Source organism: Pristis pectinata, chromosome 4 (genome assembly GCF_009764475.1).
Source record: "Pristis pectinata isolate sPriPec2 chromosome 4, sPriPec2.1.pri, whole genome shotgun sequence".
NCBI classification, from domain to species: Eukaryota; Metazoa; Chordata; class Chondrichthyes; order Rhinopristiformes; family Pristidae; genus Pristis; species Pristis pectinata.
The window spans coordinates 14,988,562-15,003,282 of record NC_067408.1 but is presented as its reverse complement, the minus strand read 5'-3'; the positions used below and the strand labels follow the sequence as shown (position 1 = coordinate 15,003,282).

The 14,721-nt window shown below is 41.3% G+C and overlaps 1 protein-coding gene across 2 annotated transcripts in view; it reads left to right on the top strand.

Annotated features, from left to right (window-relative positions):
- Window positions 1-277: 277 nt before the first annotated feature.
- LOC127569976 (protocadherin Fat 1-like) overlaps window positions 278-14,721 on the top strand; it is a 149,359-nt gene continuing 134,915 nt past the window's right edge. Inside the window, exon 1 of one of the 2 annotated variants that reach the window (XM_052015108.1) lies at window positions 278-510. The gene's annotated coding sequence lies outside the window, so the exon portion shown is untranslated. The remainder of the gene's footprint in view (window positions 511-14,721) is intronic. The other variant, XM_052015107.1, reaches the window with a different exon arrangement.

The following is a 14,721-nucleotide window of genomic DNA, read 5'->3' as shown; positions in this document are numbered from 1 at the left end:
CACATTTAAAATAGTCATCGACAAGACGGGAGTGAGTGTGATCACTCGCTGGAATAATGCAATCAAAAGCAGCTTCTCCATTTCTCCAGTAAGCGTAGCATATCGCTAAAGAAGTGAAACTTATCGCTTAACTGGTTTGGTGAAGTACTTTTTAAAAAAAAAAGGTAAATAATATGCCTCCACTGTATGTGCGCTGATTCATTATTCTAGATGAGTTGGCTCCCCTCCAGCTTTGACGAGGTTCCAGGAGGCTCCAGGTTTTCTCCCTTGAAGCCTCCTCTTTCCCATGACAGCCCACGGAACTGGCGCTCAGTCAGGTCTGAGGAATGCACGGAGAAAGAGTGAATGTTAGCAGGAGCGGGCAAATCGAACTGAGCGGCCACTGAAGGATGGCACCCAGCTCTGCCGAAAGGCTGGCAAGCTGAGGGGCTCGGATCGAAAGCAGGGCATCGTGCAGGAAGCACAGAAGTCAGGCTGTTCTGGAATATCGCTGGAGAAACTTCGAACCAGGTAAGCGGTTCTTACCTCTTCAAAGTTGCTGGTCTCATTCCTGCTCGGTGTTTTGGTCTCTAATTTGAAATTTGCGGAGCATGCGGCGCTCTGAAGTTCTGATTTGGTCCTTCAGCAGAGATAATATTTTAGGGTAGTCGTTCCTGATGGACGTTGCAGAAAGTTAGAGAATATTTGTTTTAACCATTAGAACGCTAATCTTTGGCGAGGGTGTCTGTATAATTTGGGATTCGATTTAAAAAAAAGTTAACTGAACTGGGAAAAATAAAGAGACTGTCATTTTGTTTTGCAAGAAATGTTCAATGCAATCCATCTTGATGTAAGGACAGCTTAAAATGAAATTTAAAGTGAACATGGTGATGGGGAATTGAGTCCGAAGAAACAGAAGCCGAGGGAGGTGGGAGCGTCAATTCTTCTACTCGGAGTCAGATTAATATTCAAGAATCGTATCCCTCTTCTCGCTGATAACATAAATACATGTTCAGAACGGGGTGAGAAAGAGTTTTACTTTCATTTGGAGTAATAGGGTGTCAGCTGTGGTTCTGTTGGAAGCATCGTGCCTTTGAGCCAGAACTTTGTGTCTCCTCTGGGGACGGGAGCACTTAATTGTGGACACTCCATTGCAGCACTGAGGCAGTGCAATGTTACTCAGGCCCTTTCTTCCTCATGAGTTGTTAACTTGAGACTGGGTTCATACTTCTTTCCATGAAGAACATTTGTTCCCGGTTTTCTTGGCAAATAGTGATCTCTAAACCAGCATCAATTAAAAAAAATGATCATGTCACTCTCACAGAGCTGTTTATGGGAGTATGTTGTGAGCAAATTTCCTGCTACATTTTTTATGCTAGATCCCAAAAGGCCTGTCCTTTGGTTTTGACATTTTCCATGTAATTGCCAGTTCCTTTTTTCCTTTAAAATGTTTTGCAGTAAATAAACTAGCTAATTTGTTGTTTAAATGAAGCTACCATAAAACTTCAGGTGCTGAAAATCTGAAATAACAGAATGCTTGGAACATTCAGCAGGTCAGGCAGCATCTGTAAAAAGAGAAACAGAGATAGAACATAGAACACTACAGCACAGTACAGGCCCTTTGGTCCACAATGTTGTGCCGACATTTTATCCTGCTCTAAGATCTATTTAACCCCTCCCTCCCACATAGCCCCCTATTTTTCTATCATTCATGTGTCTAAGAGTAAAAAGGTAATGCTTCAGTCTCTGATTCTTCTTTAGCCTGACATTAACTCTGTTTCTCCTTCCACAGATCATGCCAGACCTGCTGAGTGTTGTCAGCATTTTCTAGTTTGCCATTTAACTCAAGTGATCTGACAGCTCCCAAACTATACCAGATATAAATGATGAATTTCAATGCAATTTGATGGCACAAAAACCCCAGACCTACTCACAAGCAATCTTGGAGGTTCTTCAAATTATTGCAAGATTACAGTCACACAAAACATTAGAACATCTCAATCTGGCTCAGTCTTTCCCAGTTTGACAAGCTTGATCTGAACTAATTACTAGCAATAACTTTATCTCTCCTCTTTCTTACTCTGTTCACCCTTGGAATTCTTCACTTGAAGCTCTCAATCATTAATCTAAACAAAACAACTAAAATTAATGTAGAATTACACATTTGTACAAAATTAATGCGTAAAATTAAAAGAATTGCTCCATGCGATACAAGGAAATAACTCTAAAAGCTATTTGTCATTTCTGTCATAATGCTATACGCATATGAATCTGGGCCATTTCTCACCTATAATGAAATTTTAACCTGATTTGCATTAAAATATTGAGCATTGGGTAAATATGTGCAAAAAAAAGTTTAGCAAATGTTTTTGAGAGATTTCTGCTCCATTAAAATATGAGCAAGGTGCTCACTTTAATTCCAATGATATTGGTAAGTCAACTGGAGAATGAATAAGCTTTAAGTCTGTGGGAAAGGGACGCGAGTGCTGTTCTGTTAAAACCAAACTATTAAGAAAATTAAACTTCTTTCTTGAGAAGGATAATGACTCTGTAATTCCATTGAAAAAGTCTGCGAGAGAGTTCATTTTATCCCCCTGATGGTGAGGAGAAATCAATAACACCTGACAAGAGGGACAGTTGGTGATGGAACATATTGAAACCACAGGTTGTGGATTTATGCACGCGTTCTTCCACACAGTGAATACTGAACTTGGCTCCTCCTGGTGAATGGTAGCCAAGTGTTTCCTTGTGGAGACAGTGGAGAACTCAGTCACCATGGGCTGCATCTGACATTTTCTGACAGAATGCAATTTGTTAATCATGGTGCGTTGAAAGCACCCATTGTGGGAAGATCCAGGGATAGATGGGTGGGAGGTTGGAAAGAATGCCTCAAAGTTGGGCCTTCTAGATGAACACAACAAAACTGGGAAACTTAACAGGTCTGAGATCCCACAGTATTGAATAGTGCTCTTTGGTTACAAAGTTCTCCAGCAATCATTTTGAATGTTTGCTCCAAATTCCTTGTACAAACATAACAAACAGAAAATCCCAGTGTGTATGTTTCACACTTACGAAAGGACTCTGCTGAGTTTTGTCACTAACTCCTCAATCTCCATCTAAGTACACTGAATCTGAAGTCAGATCATGGTGTGAAATGATTGATTTTTTTGGAGCCTTATGCTGAAGTTTTAAACATGTGGCTGTTGTTATCAGAGGGATTGGTTCATAAGATGCAGTGTTACTTAAGGAAAAAGATTGATATTTGTAAAATTGTTTGCTCAGGACTTTTAAAAGAACAAAAAATCGATTGCTGTACTGGAAAGCTAACTTTGAAATCTTCCATGATTTGGGAACCTGAAATCTAAATTGAATGTTCAGGTAGAATATTTATCAAGCAGTGTACTTCTTTTAAAGCTATGACTTGATACAAGTGATTGGGAAGAAAATAGACAAAAATGGATCAATGTACCTGCAAAACATCTGGGGTAATAGGTCATTAGAAATGTCTAGAAAATGGCACAGAACAATGAAATAATCAAACTTAGGTTAGTAATTTTTAGCTGTTTTCTATTACATATTTATGCTTTAGAAACAGATTTTTCCATCACATTGGTAAATTAAATTGGTAAATTGTTTATTACTGAAGTACAGTGAAAAACTTTCTTTTGTATGCCATCCATACAGATCAATTCATTACCTCATTGCATTGAGGTAGTACAAGGGAAAGCAATAACAGGATGCAGAATAAAGTGTTGCAGTTACAGAGAAAGTGCAGGCAGACAATAAGGTGCAAGGTCATAACGAGCTAGATTGTGAGGTGAAGAGTCCATCTTATCGTACTAGGGAACCATTCAATAGTCTTATAACAGCGGGAGAGAAGCTGTCCTTGAACCTGGTGGTACGTGCTTTCAGGCTGTTGTATCTTCTGCCTGATGGGAGGGGGGAGAAGAGAGAATATCCGGGGTAGGAGGGGTTTTTGATTGTGTTGGCTGCATTACTGAGGCAGCAAGAAGTGTTGACAGAGTCTATGGAGGGGAGACTGGTGTCCGTGATGTCCTGAGCTGTGTCCACAACTCTCTGCAGTTTCTTGTGGTCTTGGGCAGAGCAGTTGCTATTCCCAGCCATATTAATAGAAAGCTCACAGACTAAGTACAACTTATAATACATAATTGTTGGTTTGCATTCTATGCCAGGTATGGCTTTTGCGAAGTCCTGAGTCTAAAGCTCAAGACAAAAATGGTCAGGATGTAAAAATTATGTTACATGAATTGTATATTCTACAAACTGGATTTTACATGGCTTTGGACTGTGCACTGGATAATGTATAATGTTAAATGTTTACTGTTCCTTTATTTTGGTCTAACACAAAGTAGAGATCAGGATGATGTGAGGATGGTCATCTCTCCAGTCTGCATGACAGATCCTTAGCTGTGAGCTTTTCTGAAGGCACAAGGCTGCACCATGATAGTCATAGTCTATGAAATTAGTTATGAGAAAAGTAATGTGGAAGCAGTCAAGATGAAAAGGGGTTTGAACAAATAATATAGGAAAGGATGGACAATGAATTTAAATCAGGATGAGCATCAGATTATTAAGAGGAAATATGTGAGCACTCATCAAACCATACAATCAGTACCTAATCAAAGTACTGAGGTATATCTCAGATGTTGATTATGTTCAAGCTAGTAAATAAGTAATATTTTGTGTACGCCCATGATGCCAGCCTCTTGTGCTTCCCCCCTTCCTTTTGTCACAACATGGGCAACTGCAACTTTAGTCATCAATGGGGTTGGAGTTGACTTTGGTCACCAATGCAATGGGTCACCTGTTGCCTCTCAGTTGAATGGAATTGAAACCTGGAGGTGAGGGCAGAATAAGAAGGCCATTTCGCTAGCCACCAGGTGACGCAAAGATAAATTCCTACCACTTAAGCTCAATCTCCGTCTTCAGTTTTAAAATCCACTTTAAGATCTTGATATCCCATGTCTCTAACCAATTTTTCCATCACTCCTGATTGCTTTACCTTTGGCTCCTTTTGTATTCTCATTTAAAAGCACAACATACAATTGTGATAAAAGGAATGGTGAATAATTTTGCGCACCTATCTTTAAGAGAACATTCTTGCACTGGATAGGATTTGGAGAAGTGTGTAAAGAATAAATCCAGGTCTGATGGATAAGAAAGGAGTGATAGTCTCTTTGGTCTATATATGTTTTCATTAAAGAAAAATGGTTCACGAAGTTGATATGATTCATGTATTGACATTGCTACATGATAGAATTAGTTTGTCAGCTATAAATAATTTTTGTCTTAAATGTACACACTTACACAAGGTGTAACTGGTACTCAGAATGAATCCTTTGCAAAAGTATGTGTGTTAGGTCAAATTAACTCCATTATAAAGTAGCTGGATCAACACCTGCTTAAGAACAGGACAGGGTTAGACAGATTTGGCCAGACAGTTGATTAAATAAAAGCCAGTGTCAGTAATGGTGGCTACAAAATCACCAGATTGTCATTAACAGCCCATTTGGTTCAGGGAAGGAAATTAGCTATCCTTACCCATGCTGGCCTATTTATGACTCTAGATCCACCAATGTGATAATGTGATTATCTTTTAATTGCCTCGTCGGTTCAAGGACAATTAGGGATGAATGAATAAAGAAGTTTGACAATTAGGGATGAATGAATAAAGAAGTTTGACAGTGTGTGATCATGTGAAATCTCACTGGTTATAATGGAGTTATGTGAATTGTAAAATACAGTTAAATGTGTGAAGTTTTTGCTTAACTTCCTTTTAAATGTCATGCTTGATAGATGTTGGGACCTGTATAACCAAGCCCAGCACTGAGTCATCCATTCGGGAACAGGAGAGGGGAAATTTAAGACAAGTGAATTAGAAACATAGAAAACCTACAGCACATACAGGCCCTTCGGCCCACAAAGTTGTGCCGAACATGTACCTACCTTAGAAATTCCTAGGCTTACCTATAGCCCTCTATTTTTCTAAGCTCCATGTACCTATCCAAAAGTCTCTCCACAATTAATAGATGTTCTGATAATTAACAGAAATATTCTGTTGCAGTGACCACAGTTAAGAAAGGGAGAAACTTAATAATTACAGATTTGCCTGTTCAGTATCAGTGGTGGGAACAATGACTGAAATGACCCTGACCGAGAATGTAAAGCATTATTTAGAAAGGCAGGCTTTAAACAAGGACAGTCGCCAAGGATTTTTAAGGGAAGATTGTCTGGCCAACTCAAATGAGGAAAGAAGGATGTTTGATAAGGGTGGCACATTAGATGGAGTCTGCATGTATATTAGCAAAGTATCTGACAAACCTCTTGAGGCAGGCCGATCGTAAAAGTATAACCCCATGGGGTCTAAGGGCAAGCAGCAAGTTGGATTCAAAGTTGTCCCAGTGGAAGAAAATAGTGGTAATGACTGATAAAAATTCTACAGATTGCAGAGGTGTTTTTTGTGTCCTTTCTATGATATAGATCAATGACTTGGACATAAATGTAGGGTAATTATTAAGAAGTTTGAAGATGATATCAAAGTCAGCAATTGGTTGATACAAAGGAAGGAAGTTGTAGACTGCAGGAAGATCTGTGGATGGGCAGAAAAGCTCCGTAGATAGGTGTTACTATGGAGATTGAGGTATAACGTTTTAGCATTTGGGGAGGCAAGGGTGTATACAACAGGTGGTGAGATATTAAATGTTGCAGCATATTGGAGTGTATGTCCCCAGATCTCTGAAGGCAGCAGTAGAAGTAGATGAGGTGTTTAAGAGGGTACATGTAGTCATAGAGCACTACAGCACAGAAACAGGCCATTTGGTCCATCTAGTCCACGCTGGCCTGGTTTTCTGCCTAGTCCCACCTGCCTGCACCAGGACCATAGCCCTCCATACCTCTCTCATTCATGTATCTATCCGAACTTCTACATGTTACAATTGAACCCGCATCCACCACTTCCACTGGCAGCTCGTTCCACACACTGTGAGTGATGTAGTTCCCCCTCAGATTCCCCTTAAACATTTCACCTTTCACCCTAAACCTATGTCCTCTAGTTCTATTCTCAACTAACCTGAGGGGAAACAGCCTGCATGCATTCACCCTATCTATACCCATCATAATTTTGTATACTTCTTTAAGATCTCCCCTCATTCTTCTGCGCTCCAAGAAATAAAGTCCTAACGGATTCAACCTTTCCCTGTAACTCAGGTCCTCAAGTCCCAGCAACATCCATGTAAATTTTCTCTGGACTCTTTCAAGCTTATTGATATCCTTCCTGTAGGTAGGTGACCAGAACTGCACACAATACCCTAAGTTTGGCCTCACCAACGTCTTAAACAACTTCAACATAACATCCCAACTCTTGTACCCAGTGCCCTGATTTATGTGCCAAAAGCTCTCTTTACGAACCTATCTACCTGTGATGCCACTTTCAAGGAATTATGCATCTGTTTTCCCATGTCCCTCTGTTCTACCGCACACCTCAGTGCCTTATCATTCACTGTGTAAGTCTTACCCTGGTTTGTCCTCCCAAAGTGCAACACCTCACTTGTCTGCATTAAATTCCATCAGCCATTTTAAGCCCATTGTCCTAGCTGGTCAAGATCACGCTGCATGCTTTGATAGCCTTCCTCGTTGTCCAGTATGCCCCCAATCTTTGTCATCTGCAAATTTGCTGATTCAGTTTACCACATTATCATCTAAATCATTAATATTGATGCTAAACAACAACAGACCCAGCACTGATCCCTGTGGCACACCACTAGTCACAGGCCTCCAGTCAGAGAGACAACCATCTATTACCACTCTCTGGCTTCTTCCACTAAGCCAGTGTTTAATCGAATTGGCTACTTCATCCTGAATATCAAGCGACTTAACCTTCTGGAGCAGCCTCCCATGTGGGACTTTGTCAAAGTCCTTGCTAAAGTCCATGTAGACAACATTCACTACCTTCCCTTGATCAACCTTCCTGGTAACCTCCTCAAAGAACTCTATGAAGTTGGTTGGACATGACCTGCCATGCACAAAGCCATGTTGACTATCCCTAATCAGGTGCTGTCTATCCAAATACTTATCCTGTCCCTCAGAATACCTTCCAATAATTTACCCACAACTGATGTCAGGCTCACCAGCCTATAATTTCCCAGCTTATTCTTAGAGGCTTTCTGAAACAACTGAACAACATTAGCTATCCTCCAGTCCTCTGGCACCTCATCTGTGGTTGAGGAAGTTCTAAGTATCTCTATAGGCCCCTGCAATTTCTGCACTAGCCTCCCATAAGGTGCGAGGGAACACCTTGTCAGGCCCTGGGGATTTATCCACCCAATTTGCCTCAAGTACATGTGACTTTCATGGCCAAGGCATGGACTATAGGACAGAGAGGTCATGCTTGAATCATATTAAGTACTTAGCCACAGCTGGAACATGTACTGTTCTGTTTGCCATATTGCAGGAAGGATATGATTATATTATAGAAAGTACAGAGGAAATTTATGAGGATATAGCCAGGGCTGGAGCATGCCAATTATGAGGAGAGATTTGACTTGGTTGGTGGTGTTTTCTTTACAGCTGAGGTACAATTTAATTGAGTGTATAAAATTATAATGTGCAGAGACAGGATAAACAGAAGTAACTTTTATCTGTTCAGAGACAGGACAGTAACAGGATGGAGATTTTAAACAATTGGTAGGAGAATTAGAGGAGGGTTGAGAAAATAAGAGTGGTGGGGGTTGGGAATTAATTGCCTGAAAAGGCGAAGTAGACAGAAACCCTTCACTTAAAAAGTAACTGGATGAGCATAAAATACTGTAACCTATGGAACTATGGACTGGGTGCTGGAAAGTGAAATTATCCAAAATTGTTTCTTATTATCCAACATAAACACTATAGGCTAAATGGTCTCCTTCTGTGGTGGGTACATTTCACTAGCATTGCCATAGCACAGTTAAATTTAAGACTGGATTAAATCCAGTGTCCAACACAACTGATTTTAGGAGCAGCTGGAAGAATGTTACAATGAGTCTCATCATTCCAGGAGTGAATTAATAAAGGCAAGGGGAGGGTGGGGAAATTGTTTAAGATTTCCTTCTGGTGAGCAATGCTGAATGTACTAGCAACAGTTAGTGTAACGCTATTACAGCGCCAGCAACCCGGGTTCAATTCCGGCCGCAGTCTGTAAGGAGTTTGTACGTTCTCCCCTTGTCTGCATGGGTTTCCTCCGGGTGCTCTGGTTTCCTCCCACATTCCAAAGACCTACAGGTTAGGAGCTGTGGGCATGCTATGTTGGCGCTGGAAGAGTGGTGATACTTGTGGGCTGCCCCCAGCACATTCTCAGTAATGCTAAAAGACGCATTTCACTGTTTCGATGTACGTGTGACAAATAAATATCTTAAAAAAAATCTATATGGATATCAGATACAGACAGAATTATGTTCCACAGTTAACCAGCCCCATAACTAATTACTGGGTTCACAGATGAAAAATGGTCACTTTGGCAAAGTAATGCAAGGGCTATAGAACTGTAACCCAAGAATGAAGAGACAGAGGGTGTACTGGTCATAAAGAGGAAGGAAAATATGACATTGTTAAAATACAGAGGAAAATTTATAGATTTGCTCCAAGAAGTTTACTTTTCTATCATGCTTATCAGAGTTGATCAACTTTAATGATTACATTGTACAGCAATGGTATTTTGTTTTAAATAATGTAAGTGTTCATTTGAGATGCAGTTCTAAAGCTTTGCACTGTTCAAGTCATTGCATTGGAATCAGTAAAAAGAATCACATTCTACTTGAGTGTGTCAAATGCAAATGATAAACAAAATGAAAGTTTCATTAAGTGAATCACTCTCAAGACGAAAATTTCTCATCAGCCTGGTTAGCTATTAAGCTTCCTTAAGTTGACCAGCAACTCCTGTTCGATGAGCCTCTCCCTGCGTTTTAAACCTGATATGTATGTTTTCTGCGATTTAGCTGGCAGGCTCTACAAGCATGTGCATACATGTCTCCAGCAACTAAAAAGTACAGAGGGTGGAGCCATATTTCTGCAACTACTCAAACCACAGGAGTACATCTCAGTCAAAAAAATGCCAGCCTTTTCAAAAAAAAAGTTCTGTTCCCAGCCACAGATCGGGAAGATATCAGTGACTTGGTAGGCAAATGGGGGAGGAAATACTAATCAAGGTGATAAATTAAATGCAGAAATAAGATACAATAGGATCCTCATTAGGAAGACAGAGCAAACACATTGGGCTAAAATGATGAACTTGTTAAAAAGGTGGAGCAGTGAGCATGTCAATGGACTGCAAAAGGGAACAAAAGAGACACTTGCATTGATATCAGGCATTGCATAATCTCAGGATGTTCCTAAATCCTTCACAGAATTTTCAGTGTTACGTCTATTGTAATGCAGGAAACGTGGCAGCTAATATATGCACAAAGTCCCACAGACAGCAGTAAGATGATCCATTGGTAATGCACAAGTAATTAATATTAACCAGGATACAGAGGGAAAACTTGGATAGTGCCACTGTAACTTTACATCTAGCTGAATAGACAAATAAGGCCTCAGTTAAGTTTCATGCAGTTACTTTAGTAGTCCCTTAGTACAGCACAGAAGTGCCAGATGTAGATTATGTGCTCAGACCTTTGGATATTGATTTGAACACTAACCTTTTGACTAAGAGGCAAATGTTACCACAGAGGCATGACTAAGAATAGTTGCTCACCAGGAGTGGAGTGATCAACACTGCCTTGATGGAGAGAGAGCATGCACCAACCAGGCTGGTGAATCCAACATATGTGGGGCAACCATTAATAAAGTTCGAGATTCAGAAATAAGTAAAAAGAGATTGTGCTCATTCTTTAATGATGCAGGACTATTGTGACTGATTTGACACACATTTGGGTGGCAGGATTGCTCCAAATAGCCAACATACAACTGAGCTCCAGAGAAAGGTTTTGGGTTTATGATCTGACTACCTACCCAACAGCATTATGAGACTATCTACACCAAACTGGACTAGTTCATGAGGGTGTTGCACCACCTCCTTCTCAAGAGCATTTAGAGTTGAGCAATGTCAAGATAAAATGTTGGTACATCATTGTGGGCTGAAGGTCATGTACTGTGCTGTAATGTTCTATGTTCTCTAAATGAGCAACCAGTGCTGTGTTAGGTGAACTCAATGGAAATAACAGGAGGAAGTGTTGTTAATGGCCTTATGGTTGTTAAGGTTTAGGAATGAACACACTTAGGTTTGAAGACGATGAACACAGGCAAAGATTTTCTTTCCTGGTTTTTATCCTGGGACATTTCGGGAAATTGGTGTTGGGTGAGGATAGTATTGAACCAGCTGATGATGCATTCATAGTGGCACGGTCTGGTGACATTCAATACCATCATTAATCAGATTCAATATCAGATACAAATGTTTAAGGAATTTGCATTTATTTATCAATTTTTCTGATTTGAGAATTGTACGAGGGCAGGCATGGCAGTGTAGCGGTTAGTGTAACGCTATTACAGCACCAGCTACCTGGGTTCAATTCTGGCTGCTGTCTGTAAGGAGTTTGTACGTTCTCCCCACGCTTGCGTGGGTTTCCTCTGGATGCTCCAGTTTCCTCCCACATTCCAAAGATGAACAGGTTCGGAAGTTGTGAGCATACTATGTTGGTGCCAGAAGCGTGGCGACACTTGCGGGCTGCCCCCAGAACAATCTTCACAAAAGATGCACTTTGCTGTGTGTTTCAATATACATGTGACTAATAAAGTTATCTTATCTTATCATTAGAGCTAATATTTATTGCTCATTCCTAATCACCCTTGAGAAGGTGGTGGTGCACCATCTAATTGAACTACTCTATCCCACTGTGATAAGACTATTGAATGGTTCCCTTAAACCATGAGATGGACTCTTGACTTCACAATCTACCTTGTTGTGATCTTGTGCCTTATTGTCTACCTGCACTGCACTTTCTCTGTAGCTGTGACACTTTACTCTGTTATTGTTTTTACCCTGTACTACCTCAATGCACTCTGTACTAACTCAATGTATCTGCACTGTGTAATGAATTGATCTGTACAAATGGTATGCAAGACAAGTTTTTCACTGTACCTCTGTACAAGTGACAATAATAAACCAATACCAATAATCCAATTTGTCTGGTGAAGATAGTCACATAAAACTGTTGGGTAGGGAGTTCTAGAACTTAGTTCCAGTGGTGATGAAAGAGCAGTTACCAAGTCAAGATGGTGTGTAGTACAGAGGGGAACCTGCAGATGATGGTGCAACAAACAATGCGCTGGAAGAACTCAGCAGGAATTGTTGATGTTTTGGTTGAAACCCTGTATCAGGACTGGCAGATTGCTTGTTGCTCCAGATTCCAGCATCTTCAGTCTCTTGTGTCTCAGATGATGGTGTTAGGATCAGAATCAGGTTTATTATCACTGACAAATGTCATGAAATTTGTTTTGTGGCAGCAGTGCAGTGCAAGACATAAAGACAAAAATTACTGTAAGTTATGTAAATAAATAAATAAATAGTGCAAAAGAGGAATAACAAGGTAGTGTTCATGGGTTCATAGACCGTTCAGAAATATGATGGCGGAGGGGAAGAAGCTGTTCCTGAAACATTGAGTGTGGGTCTTCAGGCTCCTGTACCTCCTCCCCGATGGTAGAAAAGTGAAGAGGGCATGTCCTGGATGGTGAGGGTTCTTAATGATGGATGTCACCTTCTTGAGGCACAGCCTCTTGAAGATGTCCTTGATGGTGGGGAGAGTTGTGTCTGCGATGGAGCTGGCTGAGCCTACAACCCTCTGCAGCCTCTTTCTATCCTGGATATTTGAGCCCCCGTACCAGGCGGTGATGCAACCAGTCAGAATGCTCTCCACCGAACGTCTGTAGAAATTTGCAAGTGTCTTTGGTGACATACTGAATCTCCTCAAACTCCTAATGAAGTAGAGCCGCTGGCGTGCCTTCTTCGTGACTGCATCAATGTGTTGGGTCCAAGATGGATCCTCTGAGATGTTGACACCTAGGAACTTGAAGCTGCTCACCCTTTCCACTGCTGACCTCTCAATGAGGACTGGTGTGTGTTCTCCCGACTTCCCTCTCTGAAGTCCACAATCAATTCCTTGGTCTTGCTGACGTTGAGTGCGAGGTTGTTGTTGCGACACCACTCAACCAGCTGATCTATCTTGCTCCTGTACACTTCCTCATCTCAGTGTTTCCCTGTGCCTGCTCTTATTCTTCGTGGTGGCAGAGCTTGCAGGTACTGTTGGAGTAAGTGAGCTATTGTAATGCATTTTGCGAATGGGCTACACTGCAGCCACCGTGTACTGGTGGTGGAAGGAATGAATGCTCAGGATGGTGGATGGGTGCCGGTCAACAGGCTGCCTTGGAGCTGAACTTTTAGAGCTGCACTCATCCAGACAAGGGGATAATATTCTATATTAAAAACAGAAAATACTAGGAAAAACTCAGCAAGTCAGGCTGCATCAGTAGGAAGAGAAACAAAGCTAATGTTTCAGGTTGAAGACCCAGTGGAGAGATTACCACCAGGCTCCTGACTTGCATCTTGTAGATGATGGAAAGACTTGCATGTGTCAGGAGATGATCTGCACTTGTAGCCACATCAGATATGTGAGTGGTCCAGTTGAGTTTCTGATGAGTGTGATCAACAAAATGTTTATAGTGGGGAACTCTGCAATGGCATAAGAACATAAAAACAAGAAATTGAAGGAGTAGGCCATTTGACCCCTCAAGCCTGCTCTGCCATTCAATATGATCATGGTTGTTCTTTCACCTCGGTGCTACCTTTCAACAACCTTCTTGCATAAAAAAAATTCTCAGGATTCCACACTCTCCAGATAAAGCCATTTCTTCCCACCCCTGTCTATCCTATGGCCTATCCCCTATTTTCACACTATGATGTCCAGTTCAAGACAGCCAAGTTAGGGAAAACATCCCAACGTCTATCCTCATAAGCCTTGTTTGTACCAAAGAGGTCACCCCTCATTCTTTTAATTCTAGAGAGTTAAGCAGGAACCTGCAAGTAAGGGCCCCACCATATCAAGAATCAATATGGTATACCTTTGTTGCACTCCCTCTATTGCAAGTATACCCTTCATTAGTTTGGGAGACCATGCCAGGCACGGCAGTGTAGCAGTTAGTGTAATACTATTACGGTGCCAGCGACCCAGGTTCAATTCCCACTGCTGTCTGTAAGAAGTTTGTACGTTCTCCCCGTGTCTGCGTGGGTTTCCTTTGGGTGCTCCGGTTTCCTCCCACATTCCAAAGACCTACAGGTTAGGAAGTTGTGGGCATGCTATGTTGGCGCTGGAAGTGTGGTGACACTTGCGGGCTGTTCCCAGAACACTCTACGCAAAAGATGCATTTCACTGTGTGTTTCAATGTACATGTGACTAATAAAGATATCTTAATCTAGTTATAGTAAAACTCTGATGATATAATGTCTAACTATTCAGAAATCCTGATGGCTCAGCATCTTGCTCACTGGGTGCTGGTTCCTATGCTCCCTTCCACTCACTGGGATCCCAATTTCCACACTGCCTTCAACTCACTAAGGCCCCTGTTCTCGCACCCCTTCCCTATCACTGGAGCCCCTGCTTCCTGTGCTCCCTTTCTCTCATCGGGATCCTGGTACCTGCACTTCCTTGAAACTCACCTTCATCTGTTTCCTGTACTCCCTGGAAACTTACTGAGTTC